Raw genomic sequence first — 15,316 nt, forward strand, 5'->3', positions numbered from 1 at the left:
ACTCCCTGTATATAGCCATGTTGTTTTCTACTCCCTGTATGTATCCATGTTGTGTTCTACTCCCTTTATGTATCCATGTTGTTTTCTACTCCCTGTATGTATCCATGTTGTGTTCTACTCCCTGTATGTATCCATGTTGTTTTCTACTCCTGTATGTATCCATGTTGTTTTCTACTCCTGTCTATAGCCATGTTGTTTTCTACTCCCTGTATGTATCCATGTTGTTTTCCACTCCCTGTCTATAGCCATGTTGTTTTCTACTCCCTGTCTATAGCCATGTTGTTTTCTACTCCCTGTCTATAGCCATGTTGTTTTCTACTCCCTGTATATAGCCATGTTGTTTTCCACTCCCTGTATATAGCCATGTTGTTTTCCAGTCCCTGTCTATAGCCATGTTGTTTTCTACTCCCTGTATGTATCCATGTTGTTTTCTACTCCCTGTCTATAGCCATGTTGTTTTCTACTCCCTGTATGTATCCATGTTGTTTTCCACTCCCTGTCTATAGCCATGTTGTTTTCTACACCCTGTCTATAGCCATGTTGTTTTCTACTCCCTGTCTATAGCCATGTTGTTTTCCACTCCCTGTCTATAGCCATGTTGTTTTCTACTCCCTGTCTATAGCCATGTTGTTTTCCACTCCCTGTCTATAGCCATGTTGTTTTCCACTCCCTGTATGTATCCATGTTGTTTTCTACTCCCTGTATCTATCCATGTTGTTTTCTACTCCCTGTATGTATCCATGTTGTGTTCTACTCCCTGTCTATAGCCATGTTGTTTTCTACTCCCTGTATGTATCCATGTTGTGTTCTACTCCCTGTATGTATCCATGTTGTTTTCTACTCCCTGTCTATAGCCATGTTGTGTTCTACTCCCTGTCTATAGCCATGTTGTTTTCTACTCCCTGTATGTATCCATGTTGTTTTCTACTCCCTGTATGTATCCATGTTGTTTTCTACTCCCTGTCTATAGCCATGTTGTTTTCTACTCCCTGTCTATAGCCATGTTGTTTTCTACTCCCTGTCTATAGCCATGTTGTTTTCTACTCCCTGTCTATAGCCTGTATCCATGTTGTTTTCTACTCCCTGTATTTATCCATGTTGTTTTCTACTCCCTGTATATAGGCATGTTGTTTTCTACTCCCTGTCTATAGCCATGTTGTGTTCTACTCCCTGTATATAGCCATGTTGTTTTCTACTCCCTGTATGTATCCATGTTGTTTTCTACTCCCTGTCTATAGCCATGTTGTTTTCTACTCCCTGTCTATAGCCATGTTGTTTTCTACTCCCTGTCTATAGCCATGTTGTTTTCTACTCCCTGTATGTATCCATGTTGTTTTCTACTCCTGTATGTATCCATGTTGTTTTCTACTCCTGTATATAGCCATGTTGTTTTCTACTCCTGTCTATAGCCATGTTGTGTTCTACTCCTGTCTATAGCCATGTTGTTTTCTACTCTCTGTATGTATCCATGTTGTTTTCTACTCCTGTCTATAGCCATGTTGTTTTCTACTCCTGTCTATAGCCATGTTGTTTTCTACTCCTGTCTATAGCCATGTTGTTTTCTACTCCTGTCTATAGCCATGTTGTTTTCTACTCCTGTCTATAGCCATGTTGTGGTCTACTCCTGTCTATAGCCATGTTGTTTTCTACTCTCTGTATGTATCCATGTTGTTTTCTACTCCCTGTCTATAGCCATGTTGTTTTCTACTCCCTGTATATAGCCATGTTGTTTTCTACTCCCTGTCTATAGCCATGTTGTTTTCTACTCCCTGTATGTATCCATGTTGTTTTCTACTCCCTGTCTATAGCCATGTTGTTTTCTACTCCTGTCTATAGCCATGTTGTTTTCTACTCCTGTCTATAGCCATGTTGTTTTCTACTCCTGTATATAGCCATGTTGTTTTCTACTCCCTGTCTATAGCCATGTTGTTTTCTACTCCCTGTATATAGCCATGTTGTTTTCTACTCCCTGTATGTATCCATGTTGTTTTCTACTCCCTGTCTATAGCCATGTTGTTTTCTACTCCCTGTCTATAGCCATGTTGTTTTCTACTCCCTGTCTATAGCCATGTTGTTTTCTACTCCCTGTCTATAGCCATGTTGTTTTCTACTCCCTGTATGTATCCATGTTGTTTTCTACTCCCTGTCTATAGCCATGTTGTTTTCTACTCCCTGTCTATAGCCATGTTGTTTTCTACTCCCTCTATATAGCCATGTTGTTTTCTACTCCCTGTATGTATCCATGTTGTTTTCTACTCCCTGTCTATAGCCATGTTGTTTTCTACTCCCTGTATATAGCCATGTTGTTTTCTACTCCCTGTCTATAGCCATGTTGTTTTCTACTCCCTGTATGTATCCATGTTGTTTTCTACTCCCTGTATGTATCCATGTTGTTTTCTACTCCCTGTATATAGCCATGTTGTGTTCTACTCCCTGTCTATAGCCATGTTGTTTTCTACTCTCTGTATGTATCCATGTTGTTTGCTACTCCCTGTCTATAGCCATGTTGTTTTCTACTCCCTGTCTATAGCCATGTTGTTTTCTACTCCCCGTCTATAGCCATGTTGTGTTCTACTCCCTGTCTATAGCCATGTTGTTTTCTACTCTCTGTATGTATCCATGTTGTTTTCTACTCCCTGTCTATAGCCATGTTGTTTTCTACTCCCTGTATATAGCCATGTTGTTTTCTACTCCCTGTCTATAGCCATGTTGTTTTCTACTCCCTGTATGTATCCATGTTGTTTTCTACTCCCTGTCTATAGCCATGTTGTTTTCTACTCCCTGTCTATAGCCATGTTGTTTTCTACTCCCTGTCTATAGCCATGTTGTTTTCTACTCCCTGTATATAGCCATGTTGTTTTCTACTCCCTGTATGTATCCATGTTGTTTTCTACTCCCTGTCTATAGCCATGTTGTTTTCTACTCCCTGTCTATAGCCATGTTGTTTTCTACTCTCTGTATGTATCCATGTTGTTTTCTACTCCCTGTCTATAGCCGTGTTGTTTTCTACTCCCTGTCTATAGCCATGTTGTTTTCTACTCCCTGTATATAGCCATGTTGTTTTCTACTCCCTGTCTATAGCCATGTTGTTTTCTACTCCCTGTCTATAGCCATGTTGTTTTCCACTGCCTGTATATAGCCATGTTGTTTTCCACTCCCTGTATATAGCCATGTTGTTTTCTACTCCCTGTCTATAGCCATGTTGTTTTCTACTCCCTGTCTATAGCCATGTTGTTTTCCACTCCCTGTCTATAGCCATGTTGTTTTCTACTCCCTGTATATAGCCATGTTGTTTTCTACTCCCTGTCTATAGCCATGTTGTTTTCCACTCCCTGTCTATAGCCATGTTGTTTTCCACTCCCTGTCTATAGCCATGTTGTTTTCTACTCCTGTATATAGCCATGTTGTTTTCTACTCCTGTCTATAGCCATGTTGTTTTCCACTCCCTGTCTATAGCCATGTTGTTTTCTACTCCCTGTCTATAGCCATGTTGTTTTCTACTCCCTGTATATAGCCATGTTGTTTGCTACTCCCTGTCTATAGCCATGTTGTTTTCCACTCCCTGTCTATAGCCATGTTGTTTTCTACTCCCTGTATATAGCCATTGTGTTTTCTACTCCCTGTATATAGCCATGTTATTTTTACTCGTTATTTTTATTCGTTATTTACTGTGTATTTATGCCTTCTGTCACTAATTCTCTTTTTTATTAAATGTTTTACATTATCTTTAACTCTGCATGGTTGGAAAAGGACCCAGAAGTAAGCATTTCACTGTTAGTCTATGAAGCACGTATCAAATCAAATTAGATTGTATTTGACTTGACACTCTCTGACCCCATCTTGTAAATGAGAGAGGTTATCTCTATTTTGCAAAAATGGTTCATCAATAAGCGTGCATGCACACAGCTAGCTGAGATGATGCGGTGTTTATGAGAAATGTCGTCCAGGTCTAGGTGTTTTTTCTCTCTTTCCATATGTTGGACCCAGTGTGCTGTGCTGTACCACCCATGGAGATCAGATAGAAGCTCCTCTCCCCAGCCCTATAGAGGGACAAGCTAGGCCCTTAGAGAGCCATGCAGCAGGCAGCCAGGGCCCTTTAAGCGAGTGGTGCACATCATGTGGAACTAAAGGGATTAGACAACCTAACTGCCACTTCATAGTATTTTCTGGTCCATAGACAAATGTGACAAATGTGATGATAATTGCAAAGTCAGGAAAGATGTCAAAAGTGGAAAGTAGTTTTCCCATGAGGATGAAAGAAAGAAAATGAATAGTGTTGTAATTGCTGTGAGAACAATGGGCACGTTGAATATTTGATTATTGCACAAGAATTGTGAGGACTGTTCATTTGACCCATTCTCCTAATCGTAATGAATACGAAATGTCTGGATAAATGTGTCTTAAAGACATCTTCCGGGAACTTTGGCGACTACTAATATTTTTTAAGCCTCCTGCTTTAGGCTGGTGTAGTTCATGAACAGAATGACTGTTTTATATAAATTAGCCAAGAAATCGCAATTTTTGGTGAGTGCTACTTTCAGAACTACTGGCTAAAAAGTATATTAGAGTACCGGAGAATCCATCTAAGGGTTCAAATTGAGGAAATGAATGACATGATGCCATATAAAAGGTTTGTTTGAAGCAGCAGAGGGGGAGTGAACAGTGATATCTACCCAGTGTGTCTCATCAGAGCCCCACACTCTTCACCGGAGCTGCCTGGGTGTGAGGATCTGGAGGGCCGGGGTGTGAGGGGGCTCGTGGGTACTGCATGTGTGGAACATCACAGGGTATTGACATCACACCCCTCCCTCCCTTCTGTTCTCCATCCATCATTGATCCTTTTTCAGAATAATATGAGCCTTACTGTACAGTACATCCTCATGCACTGTGATATTCTATTTTCAATATTGAAATTTACGGACACCCACCAAAGCATATTGGATTTCAAAGTGTATTTGCTCTGGGTGGTTCTACAAAAAAAACGTTTAGTTTGTATGAAAACGATGTCAGCTTTACCCTGCTATCATTTTAAAATGTGTCATCCAAATCTTTCACATTAATGTGACATTAATGATTTAGCCAGGGCTGGTGTAGGGCCCGTGTTTGTTGAGGGGAAGTCCAAATCAGGTCCATCTGCTCCCAGCCCTTGGAGGGGGGCGTTGGGTGGGGGGGTTCTACTAAATTAACATATGGAGAGTGTTGGGGAAGCTACTCTGAAAATATACCAAGCTACCAATGGGAGAAGTTAAGATACTTTAAATCTACCCTCAAGAAAAATATAGTTTATTTAACTAAGTTACTTTGAAAAAGTAGTTCACTACAAACTACTTTTTGAAAAATTCTTATATGTAAATCTGAAATGCCTTAGACTCTAAATTGCAAGAATAGTTCACTTTGGAGTCATATGTTAACAGAATGTCTTTAAAAAAAACACACCAAAAAATCTAGTTGTTTCAACTAATTATTATTAAGTAACTGGTTCCACAGCCTTCTTGTTACCTGAACTTAGCTCCAATATGAGAAAACATGGGCAAAAATTCAGTCAACTTAAAATGATGTGTTTGCTCAATTTGTCCCATATGTTCTTTCAACAATAAATGATCATTTTGGCATCTTACCTAATAAAGGATGTGGAACTAGTTACACACAAATACAGTGCTTTTAACATACACATTTTTCAAAATACATATTTGACACACGTTGTCCATGTTAATTTATACAGCAATTATGATGTCGTCACCTGGGATTTGAACTCACAATCTCTTGGTGGCAATTTTAATCTTCCTGCTACGCCACCATGTCTGTGTCAATTATAAATTAATCTGACTAATTTCCCCATCATTGATTTGATTTACTTTTTTTTTTCTCTACAGTTGTCTAATGTTGGTGGGGCAAATTACCCTGTTTTAATCTTAATCACTATGATAAATAAAATAGTTTTTATTGATTGTACATTTACCAGAGCCAAGCTTTATTGTGAAGTGCATAGTGTAGCAATACAGGTGATATCCGTTATATACACAGACATGGTGACATAGCAGGAAGTTTGGAATGCTGTGAACCAATAGATTCTGAGTTCAAATACCAGGTGAGGACATAATGAATACTAAAGTGTAAGTAAACATGTATTTCAGTGTGTGTCAAATATGTAAGTAAACATTGTATGTTAAAAGCACTGTGTGTGTAGTTAGTTCAACAGCCAAAACAATAATATCTAGTTGAAGGAACATATTAGACAAATTGAGCAAACACATCATTTTAAGTTGACAGACTTTTTGCCTACTCTACGTTTTCTCATATTGTAGCAAAGTTTGGACAACTAAAAATGTTAACTTCAGCTAGTACAAAAAAAGGCTTTGAAACCACTTACTTAATAATATATAGTTGAAACAACTAAATATTGTTTTTACAGTACATATTACTAAATCAGAAGTTATTGTGCTGAGTGAACTAATTGGGAAATGCAAGCTTCAAAACATCTAAAAGACATGTGTAATGATCTAAACCTAACCCAGCTGGTGACTAAGCCTACACGGCCAACCCTAAAGATCCTTTAAAGTCAAGTCCGATTGATCTTATTTTAACGAATACACCAGAGAGAGAGATATTCCTACTGGTGTCTTCGCCCAAGACATTAGTGAGCATTACCCAGTTGTTTGTGTTAGAGATGTGAGAATACAAAAATCTAAGTCTTATGTCATCACAAAGAGGAACTTTTAAAAACTTCAGTGAATAGTTGTTGTTTTTTACGTTATTTTTTAATTTAGTGACATTTATTGTATTTTAGCTATCCCTGAACCTGATTTATCTAGCATTTTTGCAGATGTCTTCAATACTATTGTGAATAATCATGCTCCCTTCAAAAAAGTAAGGGTTAAAGGTAGATTGAATGCCTGGTACACTCTGGAATTATCAGAAGTCATTCATAAAAGAGATGATGCTTGGGTCAAGGCCAGGAACACAGGCTTACTCCCGGACTGGCAAGTGTTTAAGCAACTGAGGAATCATTGTGTTAGACAAATCAGAAAGGCTAAATCTGATCATTACGTAACCGCTCTTCCGGATTGTAATGGGAACCCGGCAAAATTTTGGAAAACTGTCAAATTCCTGAAGGGTTCTACTTCCTCCTCTCTGCCACAACACATTAATTCAGACACTGGCCTCATTGATGCATTTAATCACCATTTTATTTCAGCAAGTAATCTCTTTGAAATAACTTTTAAGCCTATTCACAGTGATATTGGGCTGGATGCTGATAGGGGAAACTTGCTGAATGATAGTCAAAGCTTTTCTTTTAGGCTATTTACAGAAAAAGAAGTCCTAGATGCTTTGCTAGCATTAGACAACAAGAAATCCACAGGGGCCAACCAATTGGATCCTGGTCTGCTTAAGTGTGCAGCGCCCATCATTGTTGGCTCAATAACCCACATTTTTTATTTAACATTGTTTTCAGGGCCTCCCGGGTGGTGCAGTGGTTACGGGCGCTGTACTGCAGCGCCAGCTGTGCCACCAGAGACCCTGGGTTTGTGCCCAGGCTCTGTCGTAACCGGGAGGTCCGTGGGGCGACGCACAATTGGCCTAGCAACGTCCGGGTTTGTCCGGTAGGGATATCCTTGTCTCATCGTGCACCAGCGACTCCTGTGGCGGGCCGGGCGCATTGCACGCCAGCCAAGCTGGCTTCCGGGTTGGATGCACACTGTGTTAAGAAGCAGTGCGGCTTGGTTGGGTTGTGTATCGGAGGACGCATGACTTTCAACCTTCGTCTCTCCCGAGCCCGTACGGGAGTTGAAGCGATGAGACAAGATAGTAGCTACTAAAACAATTGGATACCATGAAATTGGGGAGAAAAGGGGGTAAATTTAAATCAAATAAAAAACATTGTTTTCAGGAAATATTCCAAAATTATGGAAATCCGCTTTTGTGCTGCCACTCCATAAGGGCATTGATGTTTGTATTTTATTGAATAAATTGTTCTCGATGGGCATGAGCTCATCTGATTGTCTTAGTGACAGAACTCAGCCCATTGTAATTGATGGGATTAAGTCAGAATTTCTTTAAGGTCATAAAGGTACCACAGGGGTTAATTTTTGGACCAGCTCTCTTCACCGTTTATATAAATCCCATTGGTCAATCTGTTAAAAATGGTGAACTTCATCTATATGCTGATGATAATATTATGTATGCTATTGCCCTGACTGTTGATCTGGCTGTGTCAAAACTACTTTTTTTATCACTGTCTTTCTGTGAAATTGAGAAGGGAGGGGATAAAAGAAGCAATTGCAGAGGGACAAAAACAATGATTTATTTCTGCATCCTGATATGGGGTGGGTTTGCTGTTTTTTTAAAAAATGTTTCCTTTAAAAAAAATCTCAGTCCAGTGCAATCCATTATAAAACATGTTTTTAAGATGTTTTGAACCTTGTGGTTCAAGCAGAAATATTTGCAGTGCTATCATGGTGTTGATAATTTCTTATTGCCTTGATGGTGTGACTTCCGGCGCCGACAGAGATGGCCGCCTTCGCGTTCCTAGGAAACTATGCAGTTTTTTGTTTTTTTACGTGTTATTTCTTACATTAGTACCCCAGGTCATCTTAGGTTTCATTACATACAGTCGAGAAGAACTACTGAATATAAGAGCAGCGTCAACTCACCATCAGTACGACCAAGAATATGACTTTCGCGAAGCGGATCCTGTGTTCTGCCTTCCACCCAGGACAACGGAATGGATCCCAGCCGGCGACCCAAAAAAACGACTTCGTAAAAGAGGGAAACGAAGCGGTCTTCTGGTCAGACTCCGGAGACGGGCACATCGTGCACCACTCCCTAGTATACTTCTCGCCAATGTCCAGTCTCTTGACAACAAGGTTGATGAAATCCGAGCAAGGGTAGCATTCCAGAGGGACATCAGAGACTGTAACGTGCTTTGCTTCACGGAAACATGGCTCACTGGAGAGACGCTATCGGAGTCGGTGCAGCCAGCTGGTTTCTCCACGCATCGCGCCGACAGAAACAAAGATCTTTCTGGTAATAAGAGGGGCGGGGGCGTATGCCTTATGGCTAACGAGACGTGGTGTTGTCACAAAAACATACAGGAACTCAAGTCCTTCTGTTCACCTGATTTAGAATTCCTCACAATCAAATGTCGACCGCATTATCTACCAAGGGAATTCTCTTCGATTATAATCACAGCCGTATATATTCCCCCCCAAGCAGACACATCGATGGCTCTGAACTAACTTTATTTGACTCTTTGCAAACTGGAATCCATACATCCTGAGGCTGCATTCATTGTAGCTGGGTATTTTTACAAGGCTATTCTGAAAACAGGACTCCCTAAATTGTATCAGCATATCGATTGCGCAACCAGGGCTGGCAAAACCTTGGATCATTGCTATTCTAACTTCCGCGAAGCATATAAGGCCCTGCCCCACCCTCCTTTTGGAAAAGCTGACCACGACTCCATTTTGTTGATCCCTGCCTACAGACAGAAACTAAAACAAGAAGCTCCCACGCTGAGGTCTGTCCAACCAATCTGATTCCACACTCCAAGACTACTTCCATCACGTGGACTGGGATATGTTTCGTATTGCGTCAGACAACAACATTGACGAATACGCTGATTCGGTGTGCGAGTTCATTAGAACGTGCGTTGAAGATGTCGTTCCCATAGCAACGATTAAAACATTCCCAAACCAGAAACCGTGGATTGATGGCAGCATTCGCGTGAAACTGAAAGCGCGAACCACTGCTTTTAATCAGGGCAAGGTGACCGGAAACATGACCGAATACAAACAGTATAGCTATTCCCTCCGCAAGGCAATCAAACAAGCTAAGCGTCAGTATAGAGACAAAGTAGAATCTCAATTCAACGGCTCAGACACAAGAGGTGGCAGGGTCTACAGTCAATCACGGATTACAAAAAGAAAACCAGCCCCGTCACGGACCAGGATGTCTTGCTCCCAGGCAGACTAAATAACTTTTTTGCCCGCTTTGAGGACAATACAGTGCCACTGACACGGCCTGCAACCAAAACATGCGGCCTCTCCTTCACTGCAGCCGAGGTGAGTAAAACATTTAAACGTGTTAACCCTCGCAAGGCTGCAGGCCCAGACGGCATCCCCAGCCGCGCCCTCAGGGCATGCGCAGACCAGCTGGCTGGTGTGTTTACGGACATATTCAATCAATCCCTATCCCAGTCTGCTGTTCCCACATGCTTCAAGAGGGCCACCATTGTTCCTGTTCCCAAGAAAGCTAAGGTAACTGAGCTAAACGACTACCGCCCCGTAGCACTCACTTCCGTCATCATGAAGTGCTTTGAGAGACTAGTCAAGGACCATATCACCTCCACCCTACCTGACACCCTAGACCCACTCCAATTTGCTTACCGCCCAAATAGGTCCACCGACGATGCAATCTCAACCACACTGCACACTGCCCTAACCCTTCTGGACAAGAGGAATACCTATGTGAGAATGCTGTTCATCGACTACAGCTCGGCATTTAACACCATAGTACCCTCCAAGCTCGTCATCAAGCTCGAGACCCTGGGTCTCGACCCCGCCCTGTGCAACTGGGTACTGGACTTCCTGACGGGCCGCCCCCAGGTGTTGAGGGTAGGCAACAACATCTCCACCCCGCTGATCCTCAACATTGGGGCCCCACAAGGGTGCATTCTGAGCCCTCTCCTGTACTCCCTGTTCACCCACGACTGCGTGGCCACGCACGCCTCCAACTCAATCATCAAGTTTGCGGACGACACAACAAGTGGTAGGCTTGATTACCAACAACGACGAGACGGCCTACAGGGAGGAGGTGAGGGCCCTCGGAGTGTGGTGTCAGGAAAATAACCTCACACTCAATGTCAACAAAACTAAGGAGATGATTGTGGACTTCAGGAAACAGCAGAGGGAACACCCCCCTATCCACATCAATGGAACAGTAGTGGAGAGGGTAGTAAGTTTTGAGTTCCTCGGCATACACATCACAGACAAACTGAATTGGTCCACCCACACAGACATCATCGTGAAGAAGGCGCAGCAGCGCCTCTTCAACCTCAGGAGGCTGAAGAAATTCGGCTTGTCACTAAAATCACTCACTAACTTCTACAGATGCACAATCGAGAGCATCCTGGCGGGCTGTATCACCGCCTGGTACGGCAACTGCTCCGCCCACAACCATAAGGCTCTCCAGAGGGTAGTGAGGTCTGCACAACGCATCACCGGGGGCAAACTACCTGCCCTCCAGGACACCTACACCACCCGATGTTACAGGAAGGCCATAAAGATCATCAAGGACAACAACCACCCGAGCCACTGCCTGTTCACCCCGCTATCATCCAGAAGGCGAGGTCAGTACAGGTGCATCAAAGCTGGGACCGAGAGACTGAAAAACAGCTTCTATCTCAAGGCCATCAGACTGTTAAACAGCCACCACTAACATTGAGTGGCTGCTGCCAACACACTGACTCAACTCCAGCCACTTTAATAATGGGAATTGATGGGAAATGATGTAAAATATATCACTAGCCACTTTAAACAATGCTACCTAATATAATGTTACATACCCTACATTATTCATCTCATATGCATACGTATATACTGTACTCTATATAATCTACTGCATCTTTATGTAATACATGTATCACTAGCCACTTTAACTATGCCACTTTGTTTACATACTCATCTCATATGTATATACTGTACTCGATACCATCTACTGTATCTTGCCTATGCCGCTCTGTACCATCACTCATTCATATATCTTTATGTACATATTCTTTATCCCCCTACACTTGTGTGTATAAGACAGTAGTTTTGGAATTGTTAGTTAGATTACTTGTTGGTTATTACTGCATTGTCGGAACTAGAAGCACAAGCATTTCGCTACACTCGCATTAACATCTGCTAACCATGTGTATGTGACAAATACAATTTGATTTGATTTGATTTGATTTATAGCTATGCAGGAATCACTTGCTGATTGAAAACGTGTGCTTAATACAGGCAAAACAAAATACATGTTTTTTTAAACTCTCGTGAGAATGTTTCAGATTAACTAAATGTTCAGTCAATAGATGGTTCTCCAATAAAACGTGTTCCAGTATATAAATACTTAAGCATTTGGATTCATATTGATTTGACATTTTAAAAACATATAGATCAGCTGGTTAAGAAGCTAAGATTTAAAGTTGGCTTTTCCTACTTCAACAGATTGTGCCTTTCTCTAAGCAGTAGGAAGCAGATTATTCAGTCAACCTTTTTGATCTGTTCTTGATTATGTTGATATTTGTTTGTTTGTTACAAGTGACAGTTTTGATACTCATCGTTGCATCTTGTATTAAAAGATTGTCTGGACTTCGCTAAATACCCGTATATCTCCACATTACTCCCTTTTTGTTTATAAGGCCCTACTTCCATCTTATCTAACTACACTGTTGAAGTATAGACAGCTATGTTGCCTAACCGTTCACAGGATTGGGTAGCTCTTGAGGTTCCTTTTAATACACTGAATATCTGGAACAAAATTCAAAATACATTTTATCTTGATGTTCTGGTGATGTTCGGGCAATTTTAATGATTGAAATGGGGAGTTTTATTATTTGTGGAGGAATGTATCTGTTTTTCTGGGTGATTTGTGATGTTATATTTGTACTTCCCATGACTGTGTTTTTGTATTTTAATGTGTGTATACGCAGTATCAGTCAAAAGTTTGGACACACTTACTCATTCCAGGCTTCGCACACTCTTGGAATTCTCTCAACCTGCTTCATGAGGTAGTCACCTGGAAAGCATTTCAATTAACTTCTTGCGTCGAGCCAACCCGGATCCGGGACCCATTACCATAACTATTAACTTAACTATTCATGAAAATGAAAATCGCAAATGAAATGAAATCAATATGCTAGCTCTTATGCTTAGCCTTTTGTTAACAACACTGTCATCTCAGATTTTCAAAAATATGCTTCTCTACCATAGCAAAACTAGCATTTAGCATTTAGCGTTAGCATTTAGCATTAGCATTTAGCGTTAGCATCACCAGGCAACATTTTCACAAAAACCAGGTGTTTTTCTACATATCTCTTCAATGATGTATCGTTCCTGGAAGTGTGCTTCTCCCTCTGTATCGCATGGTAAAATGAGTGCCACTGACAATTGCGCACCAATTTAGACAAAGGACACCGGGCGGACACCTGGCAAATGTAGTCTCTTATGGCCAATCTTCCAATGATATGCCTACAAATACGTCACAATGCTGCAGACATCTTGGACGAACGGCAGAGAGCATAAGCTCGTTCACGGCACATTCACAGCCATATAAGGAGACGATAGTAAAACAGAGCTTCAAAAATTCAGCTCATTTCCTGTTTGAGGTTTTATCTTGGTTTCGCCTGTAGCATCAGTTCTAGGGCACTCACAGATAATGTCTTTGCAGTTTTGAAAACGTCAGTGTGTTTTCTTTCCAAAGCTGCCAATTATATGCATAGTCGAGCATCTTTTCGTGACAAAATATTGCGCTTAAAACGGGCACGTTTTTTTATCCAATAATGACATAGCGCCCCCATAGGTTGAAGAGGTTAACAGGTGTGCCTTGTTAAAAGTTCAGTTGTGGAATTTCTTTCCTCCTTATCGCGTTTGAGCCAATCAGTTGTGTTGTGACAAGGTAGGGGTGGTATACAGAAGATATCCCTATTTGGTAAAAGACCATGGCACGAACAGCTCAAATAAGCAAAGAGAAACGACAGTCCATCAATCTGAAAAATGTCAAGAACTTTGAAAGTTTCTTCAAGTGCAGTTGCAAAAACCATCAAGTGCTATGATGAAACTGGCTCTCATGGGGACCTTCACAGGAAAGGAAGACCCGTTGTTAACTCTGCTGCAGAGGATACATTCATTAGAGTTTACTGCACCTCAGATTGCAGCCAAAATAAATGCTTCACAGAGTTCAAGTAACAGACACATCTCAACATCAACTGCTCAGAGGAGTCTGCGTGAATCAGGTCTTCATGGTCAAATTGCTGCAAAGAAACAACTACTAAAGGACACCAATAACAAGAAGAGACTTGCTTGGGCCAAGAAACAAAAGCAATGGTCATTAGACCGGTGGAAATCTGTCCTTTGTTCTGATGAGTCCAAATGTGAGATTTTTGGTTCCAGCCACTGTGTCTGAGTAGGTGAACGGATGATCTCCGCATGTGTGGTGCCCACCGTGAAGCATGGAGGAGAAGGTGGGATGGTGTGGGGGTGATTTGCTGGTGACATTGTCAGTGATATATTCAGAATTCAAGGCACACTTAACCAGCATGGCTACCACAGCATTCTGCAGCGATACGCCATCCCTTCTGGTTTGCTCTTAGTGGGACTACCATTTGTTTTTCAGCAGGACAATGACCCAAAACACACCTCCCGGCTGTGTAAGGGCTATTTTACCAAGATGGACAGTGATGGAGTCCTGCATCGGATGACCTGGCCTCTACAATCACCCGACCTCAACCCAATTGAGATGGTTTGGGATGAGTTGGGCCGCAGAGGGAAGGAAAAGCAGCCAACAAGTACTCAGCATATGTGATACCTCCTTCAAGACTGTTGGAAAAGCATTCCTTATGAAGCTGGTTGAGAGAATGCCAAGAGTGTGCAAAGCTGTCATCAAGGAAAAGGGAGGCTACTTTGAAGGAATATCTCTTTTTTTACACTTCTTGGTTACTATATGATTCCATATGTGTTATTTCATAGTTTTGATGTCTTCACTATTATTTTACAATGTACAAAATAGTAAAAAATAAAACTAAAATAAAAATGAGTAGGTGTGTCCAAACTACTGTATATATGATTTTTTGTGCAAAAAAAAGTTGTGTAGTTCCAGTAGTTAGATACACCGCTACATGGCAAAAAAAGAGTAATTAACTCTTGAAAACACTACCTAGATTTGAATTGAGTTCAACTACCACCAAGCTACTGCAAAATGTATTTTAATTAGTAGTTGAACTAAATGCAGTTCACTATTCCCCAACACTGCAAATTGAATTGTTTTAAGATGGTCAACAACAACAAAAAGAATACAATAAAAAAGATACCATGGATCATAAAGATAATTGGTTTTGAGTTTTAGGACCTCTATAGCTATAATTTTTAAAATATCATTTTTGGGGGATGACACATTGAATTTGGCCTTACTGCTATTAACACATAAAATGCATTGAATAACATATATACAAACATATAGTAAAAACAAATAATTTGATTTGTCTATCCTATATCTATGAGATAAAAAAAAAAAGACCCATATACCCGTGGAAATGCCCAATTCACTTCCATAAATG

The 15,316-nt window shown here is 41.1% G+C and overlaps 1 protein-coding gene across 1 annotated transcript in view; it reads left to right on the top strand.

The window, feature by feature from the left end:
• LOC115134397 (NT-3 growth factor receptor-like) overlaps window positions 1-15,316 on the top strand; it is a 240,760-nt gene that overhangs the window by 101,193 nt on the left and 124,251 nt on the right. The window lies entirely within an intron of this gene.

This window comes from Oncorhynchus nerka, linkage group LG9a, assembly GCF_034236695.1.
Source record: "Oncorhynchus nerka isolate Pitt River linkage group LG9a, Oner_Uvic_2.0, whole genome shotgun sequence".
In the NCBI taxonomy this organism is placed as follows: domain Eukaryota; kingdom Metazoa; phylum Chordata; class Actinopteri; order Salmoniformes; family Salmonidae; genus Oncorhynchus; species Oncorhynchus nerka.